Raw genomic sequence first — 14,852 nt, forward strand, 5'->3', positions numbered from 1 at the left:
CATTTATTCTCCTCATTAATCGAAAAATATTAACAATAATGAAAGGTTGAATTCCTGAGAAAGATAATATTTCAAGTAACACAGAGTTGTTTTGTCTTCCCGCAAAACAGGCGTTGTAAGAGTTGCCATAAAGCTATTAATGAAAGAGACAATCAGAATGACATTTCGAGTTACTCTTCTAAACATTCAAAGAAAATTTCACAACTTTTTATATGAGTTTCAAATCCCATAAACATTAAGGAATGAATATCACCAGAATAGAGTTTCATAACAATTCTCCGTAATGCAGTAGATGAGTTCATAAAATACCCAATCCACAAGTAAACAATGAATGCATTAACAGTACTAAATCACAATTCAAAGAACTGAAAACAAATTCATTTGCTTAATAATAAGGAGTTGACATAATGTGACCAGTCTAAAACAGACACCGGGTAAAATTTAAAACCACATAGCCACAAGATGACAACAACAAAAATGAATTGCAGATAACATGCCGAAAGACCTCATAAGGCCTTTGTAGGCCTGATCTGTGAACAGTATCTGTGGCAGTTTAACACATGAGAGTTTCAAAGGGAACAGTCAATTCAAAATATTAATCTTTCGTGACAGGTTTAATAAACTGGCCTTTAGAATGGAAATACGCAAATTAAACTGATTAATAATTTTTTGACACAGCATTATTGCACCAAATCAAAGATAGACAGATGGGTTTTCGTGTATCACAACCAATACATTATTCGCACATAACTAAAGGTGATCACCGTTTTCTTTCTGAGCTGGATCCTGGTTATCTAGTAAACACTGGCAATTAGGCAACCACAAACGTTAGCAGCATAAACGGGAAACGTACCGACTCTGAAGACGAATTCACGATCACAAAGGCAGCGGAAGCAGTAGTTATTCGAATGCCGTAAGAATAATTCTCACAGTTACGGATCACCATCCATAACATACTGCGTGAAGAGTTTGACAGAGCACTGAAAGACCTGAGTCGAAACAAGGCCCCCGGAGTAGACAACATTCCATTAGAACTACTGACGGCCTTGGGAGAGCCAATCATGACAAAACTCTACCAGCTGGTGAGCAAGATGTATGAAACAGGCGAAATACCCTCAGACTTCAAGAAGAATATAATAATTCCAATCCCAAAGAAAGCAGGTGCTGACAGATGTGAAAATTACCGAACTATCAGTTTAATAAGCCACGGCTGCAAAATACTAACGCGAATTCTTTACAGACGAATGGAAAAACTGGTAGATGAAGACCTCGGGGAGGATCAGTTTTGATTCCGTAGAAATGTTGGAACACGTGAGGCAATACTGACCTTACGACTTATCTTAGAAGAAAGATTAAGAAAAGGCAAACCTACGTTTCTAGCATTTGTAGACTTAGAGAAAGCTTTTGACAATGTTGACTGGAATACTCTTTTTCAAATTCTAAAGGTGGCAGGGGTAAAATACAGGGAGCGAAAGGCTATTTACAATTTGTACAGAAACCAGATGGCAGTAATAAGAGTCGAGGGGCATGAAAGGGAAGCAGTGGTTGGGAAAGGAGTGAGACAGGGTTGTAGCCTCTCCCCGATGTTATTCAATCTGTATATTGAGCAAGCAGTAAAGGAAACAAAAGAAAAATTTGGAGTAGGTATTAAAATTCATGGAGACGAAGTAAAAACTTTGAGGTTCGCCGATGACATTGTAATTCTGTCAGAGACGGCAAAGGACTTGGAAGAGCAGTTGAACGGAATGGACAGTGTCTTGAAAGGAGGATATAAGATGAACATTAACAAAAGCAAAACGAGGATAATGGAATGTAGTCAAATTAAATCGGGTGATGCTGAGGGAATTAGATTAGGAAATGAGACACTTAAAGTAGTAAAGGAGTTTTGCTATTTAGGAAGTAAAATAACTGATGATGGTCGAAGTAGAGAGGATATAAAATGTAGACTGGCAATGGCAAGGAAAGCGTTTCTGAAGAAGAGAAATTTGTTAACATCGAATATAGATTTATGTATCAGGAAGTCGTTTCTGAAAGTATTTGTTTGGAGTGTAGCCATGTATGGAAGTGAAACATGGACGATAACTAGTTTGGACAAGAAGAGAATAGAAGCTTTCGAAATGTGGTGCTACAGAAGAATACTGAAGATAAGGTGGATAGATCACGTAACTAATGAGGAGGTATTGAATAGGATTGGGGAGAAGAGACGTTTGTGGCACAACTTGACTAGAAGAAGGGATCGGTTGGTAGGACATGTTTTGAGGCATCATGGGATCACAAATTTAGCATTGGAGGGCAGCGTGGAGGGTAAAAATCGTAGAGGGAGACCGAGAGATGAGTACACTAAGCAGATTCAGAAGGATGTAGGTTGCAGTAGGTACTGGGAGATGAAGCAGCTTGCACAGGATAGAGTAGCATGGAGAGCTGCATCAAACCAGTCTCAGGACTGAAGACAACAACAACAACATCCATAACATGGAGAATAAGACGTCTATCAACGTTAGTTACTGTGCGGAACAGCAAGAAAATCTCTCAGCAGAGAACGGGACTGCAATTAAATCCGTTCGGCGAGCAGTTAACGTTGCCTCTTGAGGGGTACCAGCGAACCCGTCGCTTTGATACAAAGAAAAGAAAAGCTCATTGAGCTACAGGTGTTGATACTAACTCGCGCGCGCGGCTCAGTAAAGGATGGTATCTTCTACTTAACACTTCGAATCTAGCCGAAAAATCTTTTCCGTCTTTAGACCTGTAAACACGTTAATTATTCAGAACATTTGTTATTGACCTACGGATGGAATTTCACGTAGTAAGGATGGTATATGGTACCTCTTGACCACCACAGTTTATGTATTTGCTGTAGTTTACGAAGAAATATCACATCTAGCTAATCTATGTACTCTGAATAAACTGTAATCAAATCATCGGACAGAATGATCATGCTCTTCAAACAATTGCAACGGGCTTCTTGTATTGTAGCACTGTCAAATATCCCTCAAAAGTAGTTCAGAGTAGAACACAATCTACAAAAAAGGCTATGGATTACTCAAAGAATAAATGATTTATCAAGGGGCATAGTGGTCAGTGTAAGTTCAGTGAGAAGAGAATGAGAAAGCAAAACCCTCCTCCTCGCCAACCAGCTGTTTAGTGAAAATCGGTGATCGATCCACAACTGTAATACATGGAAAAATAGGTTGGTTTGGTGAAAGCTCACCTAAAGAAGTCACTGTACAATTATCCTTTGAGGACTGAGTAATGTTCATTTCGATGGATAAGTTTCTGTTTCTTGGCCCTCCCATCTCTTCCTAGAAGGCCCTCAGTAGAGAGAATAATATTAATAACAAAAAGTCCCTCTGTTCACATTGTACAACTATGCAATGATTAGTCATCATCATCATCATCATCATCACCATCTTCCTTTCAAGGATTAGGCTGTTCCCATCTTCTAGGTCTTCTAGTATCTGTTTTCCCATTCGGCTTCTTGTTCTGGATCTTTTGAGGAATTCTGGGACCTGCCATTCTCAGGTGTTGCCTATCAAATTTTCACGACATTTTTGAATGTTTTGATCCATGCTGAAAATAATTAATTCCGTTCTAATATCTTCGTTTCTAATCATATCTCTACTTGTATAGCTCTTCGTCTTTCTTATGAACCTGATTTCTGCTTTTTGGTATCTCACTTTTTTTTTTTTTGTGGTAACGCAGCTTTCGCTTCGGGTAGGATAACACAGGAACCTCCATTACTTTATAGTATTTCATGATGGTTACGTTTTATACTGTTTGGCGCAATGTTCTGCTGATGGTATAACAGATAGCTTGGAATTGTGTATTTTGTTTTTAACATCAGGTGCAAAGTCAAAACGTATAACATGGCCTAAATAAGAGATTTGAGACACTTGTTCTATAACTGAGTTGTCTAAAACAATTTTTGGTCTCACTGGATATTTTTCTCGGAATGACATTATTATTATTATTATTATTATTATTATTATTATTATTATTATTATTATTATTATTATTATTTTGCCAGACATTTTAAATTGTACTTCTTGCGAATTTGCAGTAATCCGTGTTCCGCCATTTCGTCAGTTTCGGGCCGACAGTTTTTCATCGTCGAAAAGACAGAACATGGGTAGTATGGCACTTCCTGAAACGTCGCGAGATATCAACGCTACCACCCGGCTGGAGACCCGAGAAACCTTCATCAACAGTTTACGCTTGGAAAGCCTACAGTCACATATAAGACAAAATTTGTACTAAATAGTTTTGAACTCTGGATTTTTTTAATAGTCGACTGTGAAGAAAAAGTCCAGGAATTCTTTTCTATCTGTATACTTACAAGTTAGCCAACACTGAAAATACGTTCTGTCCAAGCAGTCCAATATGTTTATAAATTAATTTACTCGCGCTCATACATGCACACATTCACGAAAAGTTCTGAATCCGTGGTGACTCTGTGTCAAAAGATCGCTTCGATCGGGGTAATTCATAATGTTCGAACGCAGCAAATGTTCCAAAATCCTACTGAAAATCGATTTCATGATATGGATCTGTAATTCAACAGAAAATATCTTCCTTGCGAATATAGTGAGTGCTGTCTACATGGGTTCTCAAATTAATGAGTTTTTTGTAAGTAAGGCAGTTGAAGACAGCCACTGGATCTGCAGCGAGAGCGACAAAATGAAGAGCAAAGACGGCTGCGAGTGGTTTTGGTTAACTAATTTGAACTTGCAAAATGAAGCTCATTTTGTGGCCTAAACTGAAAGGTCAAAGTCGACGTGTATTTCCAGTTTTCATTTAGGACAGTGGGACATGGACATTAAGTGCGAAAAGTTTTCAAAAATTGAGACTTGGTTAGAAAGAAGTGAAGTTGCGCAATTAGTAATCATTAGGAGAGAGAGGAAAACAAATACATGGATTAGACTGCAGTTGATATGTAATATGACTATAATGCAAATGGTATGGTGGTGGTGGCACATGTAACCAACCGAATGGCCGAGGATGGAAAAAAGAAACTACAAGTATTTGCTGGACACCGAAAGACATGACTGAGAAGTCAGCCTATGGAAGAAGAGGAGATGACATCATAAAACGCGCAGGAACATGATGAATCCGTATAAATGAAGACTATGTTGTTGTTGTTGTTGTTGTTGTCGGTTGGTATGATGCAAACCCTGGCCTCCTCAAAAATTTATCCATGGAGAAGGAGAGAGGGAGGGGGTTAAGATAATAAAATTGCCATTTTTGATATAACTTAATTAGTGAGCTTCAAGATGAATCATGCCATAAGAAATAAATTTCATAGGCAACTCAAAAAAGTGATGATATCACCATTTTCTAGAAGTGTAATGAATAAAAAATCTTTACTCCAGACTCCAGGGAAGGGGAAGAGGGTGGGGGCAAACGCACTCTCTCGTGGACGCTTATGGCTGCAGATCTCCGTGTTACTCTATCCTGGGTAAGATTCTTCATCTGGCATAACTACTGCATCCTGCAACAATTTGAACCTTCTTAGTACAATCAAGCCATGGTCTTCGTCTACAGTTTTTACCTTCCACACTTCATCCATTTAGCAGTCCCTCAGGATGTGTCCTGCCAACCGATCCTTCCTTCCTCCCCACTTCGATTCAGAACACGTTCATTACTTATGGGTTCCACCGACCTAACCTTCAGTATTTTCCTGTAGCACCACATTTTAAGCGCCTCTATTCTACTGCTGCCTGAAACGTTTCTTGCTCCCGTTTCGCTTTTATACTTTCAGAGAAAATCCTTTGGCGAAGAATTTTTAACACTGAAATTTTTATTAGTTATTACATGCTGAAGACCATAGTGCATGGTAAAGGGTAGACGAGGTGTGACTTCGTTGTCTTCCCCCGTGACCTAAACTAATAAACAGTGCTCGTCTTCCCAACCGGATGAGTGATGTGACAATTCGCTGAATGTCACTATTACCATCTTATATGGAAGGAGGCCTTTGTCCAGCGGTGAATACCAAAATACTGAATATGATGTCACAATGTGACACTAAAATATGCAATTATAAAATATACCTTATGGTTTTGGTATGACAGTTGCTTCGTTCATTTTGATAACATTTCTCGCGAAGAAAATCAGCGATCTAGCTATAATACTTTAAAATGGATTGAAAATAGACTTGACCGCAGTAAAATATTTATTTTCAATGCTAAGCGGTTTCGGTCAGAATGTGAACGTCTTCAGACCATTTACACCATGATGACAGGCGGTGGCCGTGAACGGAGCAAGTTTTGCGCCTCCGTCAGGTGATTTTTTTGGAGCCACAACACCTTCTCCGTTCACCACCACCGCCTACCATCGGGATACAAATGGTCTGAAGATGGTCAGATTTTGACCGAAACCAGTTACCATTATAAATAAATATTTTATTGCGATCAATACCGTTTTTAATTCATTTTCAAAATAACTGTTATTGGCGATACGAATGTATAAAAGAAAATAACAGTAGTTTACAATTTGTAATTGGAATTCAAAGACGTAAAAAAGCTGTCACCTAATGCTTGCAGCAAGCAAAAAGAGCTACGATAACGCTGATGTGTCATATGCAGAGATTTTTGTGTCACTGTGGCTCTGAGTGACGTTCTCGATTTATTACATACCAAGTTGCTTATATCTCCAGCCAGACATTTCATTGTCCTATGCGTGGCTGAGTTGAAATCAACCTTGGAAATTGCCTTCCTTGCTCGTCTAGATTGCGCAACTGGTTGCCACACAGCCGTTATTCACAGCGATGTCGTAAGACGGGCACTAGCTGTAATAGCACTGCCGTTGAGAATGAAGGATTGTAAAAGCGCCGGTTGTGAATTCAGCGCTGGATATGGCTCGGCTACACACCTACAGTGTCGGAGAGTGGCCGGCAAATGTTATGTCAGCGCTGGCCGAGAAATTACGAGCTGGCTATGCAAGAACATAACCAGCACAACCACACTGCAAGCTTATGAACATGATTTGAACAATCATTAGGTACTACCGCTTCAAGGTTAAGATAATCAATTTGCTTCATGGCCTTACGCAAAGACAATTCTGGATAACACCTTTCTCAAGTTTGTAATCAAGCTGCTCAGTGTTTGCAAAAAACCTGTCTGTATCCTCGCTCCGTACTAACGGCGTTAACTTTCATAGTCATACTCTTTTCCTCAATACGAGTGTTTCAAAAAGACTCAGACGATTACCCAGGACTGTATCTTCCACACTAATGAAAATAGAAACTTGGAACCATCCGACTTACAAAGGGTGCATTTTTTAGACACATGCATTTACAATCTTCGTGTACATTTTGTATTAAATTTAGGATGTAAATTTTCATTTACCTTTTACAAATGTTCAATGTGCCCTCCAATGGAAGCACGACAAAGATCTAGACGATATCCAAACTTGTCCCGTGCTTCTACGGATATATCTGGAGTTATTGTATTCTCTGCTGTAGCTATAGGACATAGTTCTTGAAAGGGGAGGTACATACGAGTGCACGGACTCTTTCACAACTGCCCTCAAAAAAGTCTTTGTAACAAACGTCTATAGTGATAGACACATGAAAGGAAACAACTTTCGGTAGGTTCAAATTTGTTTGCTAAGGCGTCCCAGCTACAGTAAGAGTTTTTCGTTACTGGTTATCCCATTGAGAGCGGCAGGGCGTAGCACTTTGCATTTCTGTATGCAGTGTGTCTTGCCTGTAATCCCGTCATCTTTTCTGAATAAAACAGTGTAGTTCAAGCTCCCAAACTACCCTTCTCCGCTTAGAGGCACCCATTCTTAAGGTTTTTCTTCTGAAAATTCGCTCTATAAATACACAGATATTTCTATTGGTGCCGGAGGACGGTGTAATGACAAAATTACAGCATGTGACGTCTCCTAGTAACACACATATTATATGTGGCAAAAAAAAGAAAAAATAATTGAACTGGATGATTATAATTTTATGTCTGCATGGACAATGATTGTGTGAACTTTATGTAATAAAGAGAAACCATTAGGTGTCATGTTTCATACTTGTATAGAATTATGTGTCGATTTTTTAAAGATAACATCTGTGTAGGCGAGTACTGCGACCGCCACAGACGATATTTATTAAATGTCAAACAAAGATGTAAATGTATTAAATCTAGTATAAATAGTAGTGACCGAGCACTAATTTCTCTCTGGTTTTATCCATACTCAGAGGTCGTGGTTGTGAATGTCAATGTTAAAAAATATATCGGCTCAACCACTTGTTTATAGTGTAAAACACTAAGATTGACGCGTTTCGGAAGTCAAGCTTCCATCATCAGAATAATAAAAAGTAAAAGAACCTGTTAAAACTCGCTAAAATGGAGCATGCACCAGGCACAATAAAATTGATAATAAAATTAAAACATCGTGGCTACTTCCCTTGTTGCAGCCGTGTCTTCCAAGGTGCATCTCCACATAGTCGTCAAAATATAAAAAAACTCTAAAATGGTGTCGCCTATGGTGTTCAACATCTAACTACATGGCTCTCTCTTCTATCGTCGTAGACCGCCCGTGCGTCTTCGTTGATACCACACACCACGTGCCAAACACGACAGTGAAACGCGAGTGAGCTCACGCCCAAGTAAACAAGGAAGTCACAGAGATGTCCATACAAACAGATAACGTATACATGTTCCAAGGACCTCATGAAATGATGGTATCCTGCCAATTGCTAAAAATGTAGTTACTAAAAGAAACCAGTGAAATGCTTGAAAAAGTTATTTGTATCACCAGTTAGCTGTTCATTCAGTGTGTTCTGATTATCCACGCTAAGTATCGTAATTTCCAGCTGTTATAGTAGATCCAGCTTTTTGCCTTTGTCCTGTCTATGTAAAATAACGAGATCCTGATCTATTCCCAACCTGAGGTGTTCCGTTTCCCAAATATGCGTGGCTACAGCTGACTTTTCGAAATTATTAAGCCGTAAATCGTCGCCATGTTCTTTGTAACGTACCTTAAAGCACCTACCAGTTTGGCGTACATAGCTTGCCTTCCACGTGTTACAATGTTACAAATATTTATCGCTTTCCTGCTGTAAATTATTTCTTAGTTTAAATCTAAGCGTATTATTGGTCTGAAAAGCGGTATCAACTTTAAAAGGATTGAAAACGTTAGCCACTTTTGCGAAATATCACCGGATTATGGTATTGTGACTCTCGTAATATTATTTGAGGTATTTTTCCTTGCATTCACGCGCTGTTTCTGTCGTATTAATTTATTGACAACGTTTTGGTGATATCCGTTAGCTCTGGCTAGTTGTTTCACTAAGTTCAGCTCAGTCATTCGGTCTTCTTGATTCATAGGGACTCTAAAGGCTCTATCTATCAAAGATCTAAAAGCAGAAAGTTTCTGGCTATTAGGATGGCAGGAATTATTTTGTATCAACACATCAGTTGTGGTTGGTTTCCTAAATATGCCTACGATTTCGTTTCCGAATACTTATGTCGAGAAATTGCAGTTCACCATTTTTCTCTTCTTCCACAGTGAATTTAATTTTACCGTGTAACTCGTTAAATTTATTTACTATTTCTGGAACTTCTTTTTCTTGTCCATCAATAAAAAGCAGCGTGTAATCTACTTCCGAAACGCGTCAATCTTAGTGTTTTACACTATAAACAAGTAGTTGAGCTGACTTATTTTAAGACCCACGCTGACCTGGAGGTAAAAATTCACGCAGTCTCTATACAAAACCTTTGGTAGCTTTCATAAATTTCGCCTTAGGTTCTAATCTTAACGTAATGGGAATACGATGATAGTCACACTTTGTTAACAGTGGTAAAAACACACACACACACACACACACACACACACACACACGTACCCATAGCCAATAAAATACATTAAAGCACTCAATGTTCAAGAAGACACACGCAGTAACATGTTATAGTTACAAAAGTTCACTAATTTTTCAGTTTTCCGGACTGTGTATGTCATGTACTCCATTATCTAAAGCATAGAATGTAAATGGTGAGGCTCATGGAAGCATCATGCCACAAGCAACCACGCAATGTAAATACACAAAAACACAACTTCTATACTAGTTATGGTAAAACGCCATGCTTACATTTGAATATCATTTCATCATCGTGCAAAGATACATAATGCTATGGCATAATCCGTTTGTAAATAATACAATGAATTAGAAATACACTGACGGAAAAAAAATTGCAAAATGAAAAAAATAATTAATCTGGAGTAATGAAATTTCGGGAATAAATTTGTCTAGATAACATATTTAAGTGATTAAATTGCAACATCCGAGGTTAATGTAAGCTTGAGATAAGCCATTGCGAATATGAAATTCTGGTACAATAAAGGACGGTGTAACCGCCAAAATGTTGATTGCAATGCAAATGTGCATTCATTGTGTTGCAAAGGTGCCGGATGTCAATTTGTGCCATAGAGTCCCATGCCTATTGCACTTGGTCGGTCAGTGCAGGGACGGTTAGTCCTGTTTGTGGATGATACTCATTTGTCGTCCGATGACGCCCCATACGCGCTCGACTGGAGACAGATCTGATGATCAAGTAGGCCAGGGCAACACTTCGACACTCTGTAGAGCGCGTTGGGCTACAGTAAAGGTATGCGGGCGAGCGCTATCCTGTTGGAAGATACCCCCTGAAATGCTGTTCATGAATGGTAGAATCTGATAGAATCATCAGATTTACGTACAAATTTGCAGTTCGATCCCGTGGAATAACCACAAGAGTGTTCCTGTTGTTAGACGAAAGCGCACTCCAGACCATGGCTCCAGGTGTAGGTCCAGTGTGTTTAGCACACAGACAGTTTCGTTGCATGCCCTCAACTGGTCTCCTTCTGACCAATTCACAGCCATCAGTGGCACCGAGGCAGAAATAGCTTTCATCAGAAAATACGACAGACCTCTACCTTGCCTTCCAATGAGCTCTCTCTTGACGCTCCTGAAGTCGCAAATGGCTGCGGTCTGGGGACAGTGGAATGCACACTACATGGTATCTGGTTCGGAGCTGTTCTTGAAGTAACCGATTTGTGGTGCCAAGAGCTGCTCAAATTGCCGCTGCAGATGCAGTACGATGCGCCACAGCCGTACCCGGACACGATGGTCTTTCCTCTTGGTATTGATATGTGGCTGTCCGTAGCCAGGTTTTCTAAGACCCTACATTCTCGTGGCCACTACTGCCAGCAATCATGTACAGTGGCTACATTCATGCCAAGTCTATTTGCCTTGTAGCTGAAGGAACATCCAGCCTGTTCTAGCCCTATTACACGACGTCGTTCAAACTCATTGAGGTGTTGACAATATCGGCTTTGTCGTCCTAAAGGCATTGTTGACTAACATCAACTCACCATGTCCAATCCTAATGGTAACAACCGCTAACGACCGTTACAGAGTATATATAAAGCAAACCTGATTTGCACCCTCATACTGGCTCTACTAGCTCCATTGTGCCACATTTGAATAGGCATCATTTTTTAGATGCAGAAAGACGCCTACAAACTTTCGTTTATGTCGTACAACTCCTTCTTGGTGTTTCCATCTTTCCGTCGGTGTATACAAAGTTTTCTACTCAAAGTAATGGGAAACACGCTGAGAGAGAGCTAGACAGTTACAAGGAGCATTCATCTAACATTCGCCATTTTTAAATACTGCATTAAAATTCTCCAGAAACCTATTAGACAGGTCTGCTTGTGCATTTCACATCTCTTGTAATTGAGTGTATTTGTAATAAATGGTACAACCCGTAACATCTTACGCTAGTATTGCTTTTGGCACGGTACGTGATTTTTGCAGGGGAGTTTGATTCTGTACTGTATCCGTTATTTTCATTTCTATATCTTATTTGATATCTGTGAAAATATTGGGTACACTCTTTATGCAAAAATATGAGCGCTCCAGAATGATAGTCAACGTAGTATTTTTTACAATCAATTTAATTAAACATGAAAATTATTTTATTAAATGAAAATCATATAATGTAACAAATTACTGCAGGAATAAAACAATTCTTGATAACATCACAGAGAACAATCTGTTTCTGTATAAACACTGAAAATTTGCACCTTTGGTGTAAGACTGTGCCGGCCGCTGTGGTCGAGCGGTTCTAGGCGCTTCAGCCCGGAACCACGCGGCTGCTACGGTCGCAGGTTCGAATCCTGCCCCAGGCATGGATGTGTGTGATGTCCTTAGGTTAGTTAGGTTTACGTAGTTCTAAGTCTAGGGGACTGATGACCACAGATGTTAAGTCCCACAGTCCTTAGAGCCATTTGAACCATTTTTCTGTAAGCCTGTCCTTTCGAGGTTGTTGGTGCCGCACTGTTTGTTGAGACTGTTAAAATTATGAAAGAGCAAAGTTAATGATATTTTTTCAGTGTATTCCACAGTCTGTCATGATAATGTCTGTATTCGAGAAAACGTCAAAGTAAGCATACAACAGTTTTCAGTCATTCCATGAAGCAAACACGGCACTCTTTATTGGACAGTAATGGACAGATAATTACAGCTACTGGACTACTGCATGCATCGGAAAGATAAGTACAGACTGACTTTTTATATACATACAAATTTTATGTTGAAAGACAGCAATGATTCACTAAAATTTCATTTAACACGTTTTTCAATAACGTCATTGTACGGAACAGTCGTAAGTTAATGGCAAATACGAAGTGGTTTAAAAATTTGATGAGACTCTGACCCCACAACAAATACATTTGCGACAACTCCAGTTCGAAGAACTCGTTGCACTTTTCATTACCTATACCGAAAGGTAGAGCAGGATTTTGAGTAATGAAGCATAGAGGCGTGATGGGCTTTTCAGCCATATATGAGGGGCGATCAATAAGTAATGCGACACATTCTTTTCCCATTTCGGTTGAAAAACATGGAATTTGCTGTGGGACGTGGTAGAACATTCCCACTTCAGCTCCTATAGTTTCATGACGCCCGATAGGTGGCGGTGCTACACGTCATAATGCTATACGTGTCTACAAAACGTTGTGTGTAGTGAAGGTGCGTTCCGCGCAGAGAGCTGTCATTGAGTTTCTTTCGGCGGAAAACCAGAGCATCGCAGACATTTATAGACGCTTGCAGAATGTCTACGGAGAACTGGCGGTGAACAAAAGCACGGTGAGCCGTTAGGTGAGGGAACAAGGTCACGCAAACCTGCCGGATCTCTCGCGTGCCGACCGGCCGCACACAGCTGTGACTCCTGCAGTGTTGGAACGCGCAGACACGCTGATTCAAGGCGATCGACGGATCACAATCAAACACCTCACTATTCAACTGGATGTACCTGTCGATAGTGCTGTGACACACGTCCACCAGTTGGAGTACTAAAAGCTGTGCGCCTGCTCGTTTGCACGCCACCTAACGAAAGACCATAAAGAGCAACAAAGGATTCTGTACGGAATTGCTTGCACTTTACGAGACCGATTGTGACAGTTTTTGCCGAACATCGTCAAAGGCGATGAAACATGCTTTCATCACTTCAAACGGTAGACAAGCGACAGTCCATGAAGTGGCGCTGCACCAGCTCTCCACCGAAGAAAAAGTTCAAAGTCGTACCTTCAGTCGGTGAAGTCATGGCGACCGTCTGCAGAGGTTATTCTGTTTGGTGTCCACCCTCACAGTGCAACGATCACCTCAGAAGTGTACTATGGTCCCACAGAAAATTGAAGAAACGACTACCGAGTGTTCGTTGCCACAAAAATGCAAACGAACGTCTCCTTCTCCATGACAACGCAAGGGTTCAAGCAAGTCTGCGAACCGAGAGGAGCTTATAAAACATTCCGGATCTCGCCGCACCTTCCGACAGTCATTTGTTTGGCCCAACGAAAGATACAGCAACAAGACGTAGGCTCCGAGGTCGACCACCAGACAGGTCTCATGGCACCATACAGGGCCTCCCAGTAAAGTGGCGTAAGGCCGTCGCATTGAGCAGAGATTAGGTTGAAAAATAGGGTTTTGTTGCGAAAAGAGTGAGGAATAAGGGGGTGTACCGGAATCCTGAATAATACTAACCTGCCTTCACAAGAAAAATGTGTTGCATTAGTTACTGAATATCTCTCATACCCAGCATGTTAGTAAAAATGGCTCTGAGCATTATGGGACTTAACATCGATGGTCATCAGTCACCTAGAACTTAGAACTACTTAAACCTAACTAACCTAAGGACATCACACAACACCCAGCCATCACGAGGCAGAGAAAATCCCTGACCCCGCCGGGACTCGAACCCGGAAACCCGGGCGTGTGAAGCGAGAACGCTACCGCACGACCACGAGATGCGGGCGGCACGTTTGTAGTCGGGGAAACAAAACCAAATTTGGAACATTTGGGAGATGGATTTTCAACATCACCATTTGCTTGCAATCAATGGAAACCAAGGGCTGCAACAATTTCAATTGGTGTAGTGGTGAATGAAGTCAATAACAGAGTGTAAGTTTTAAATTTCACACATGACCACAGTGTTTCGCAGTTGTAGCAGAATTTCGTGTACAAACTTAGTGCAATGAGGGATTACCATACGACTTATGTCGTGTAGTGACGAAGATCCTTGCAAAGTACAAGTTACAGAATGCCCGCGGGTGGCCCCTTTCCCTTGCGCAGCCGGCCGAGTCCCCGCGATGACTCTCGCACATGACACTCTGCTCCAGGAGTGCACACAGCCAACTGTCGGCCACACCCTTACAAACCACGATTGCTGCCAAGCAACTCGATTCTCCTGAGTGAAAGGAGAACTTTGGCTCGCTTCGAAAGTAACGTGTCGATACCTAATTAACATCCAGCACGCGCGGTTATTTTAAGAAATACTGCAACAGATTTTGATATGGCGTAAGTATGTAAAATTGGACGCGGC

This window comes from Schistocerca gregaria, chromosome 2, assembly GCF_023897955.1.
Source record: "Schistocerca gregaria isolate iqSchGreg1 chromosome 2, iqSchGreg1.2, whole genome shotgun sequence".
Taxonomy (NCBI): domain Eukaryota; kingdom Metazoa; phylum Arthropoda; class Insecta; order Orthoptera; family Acrididae; genus Schistocerca; species Schistocerca gregaria.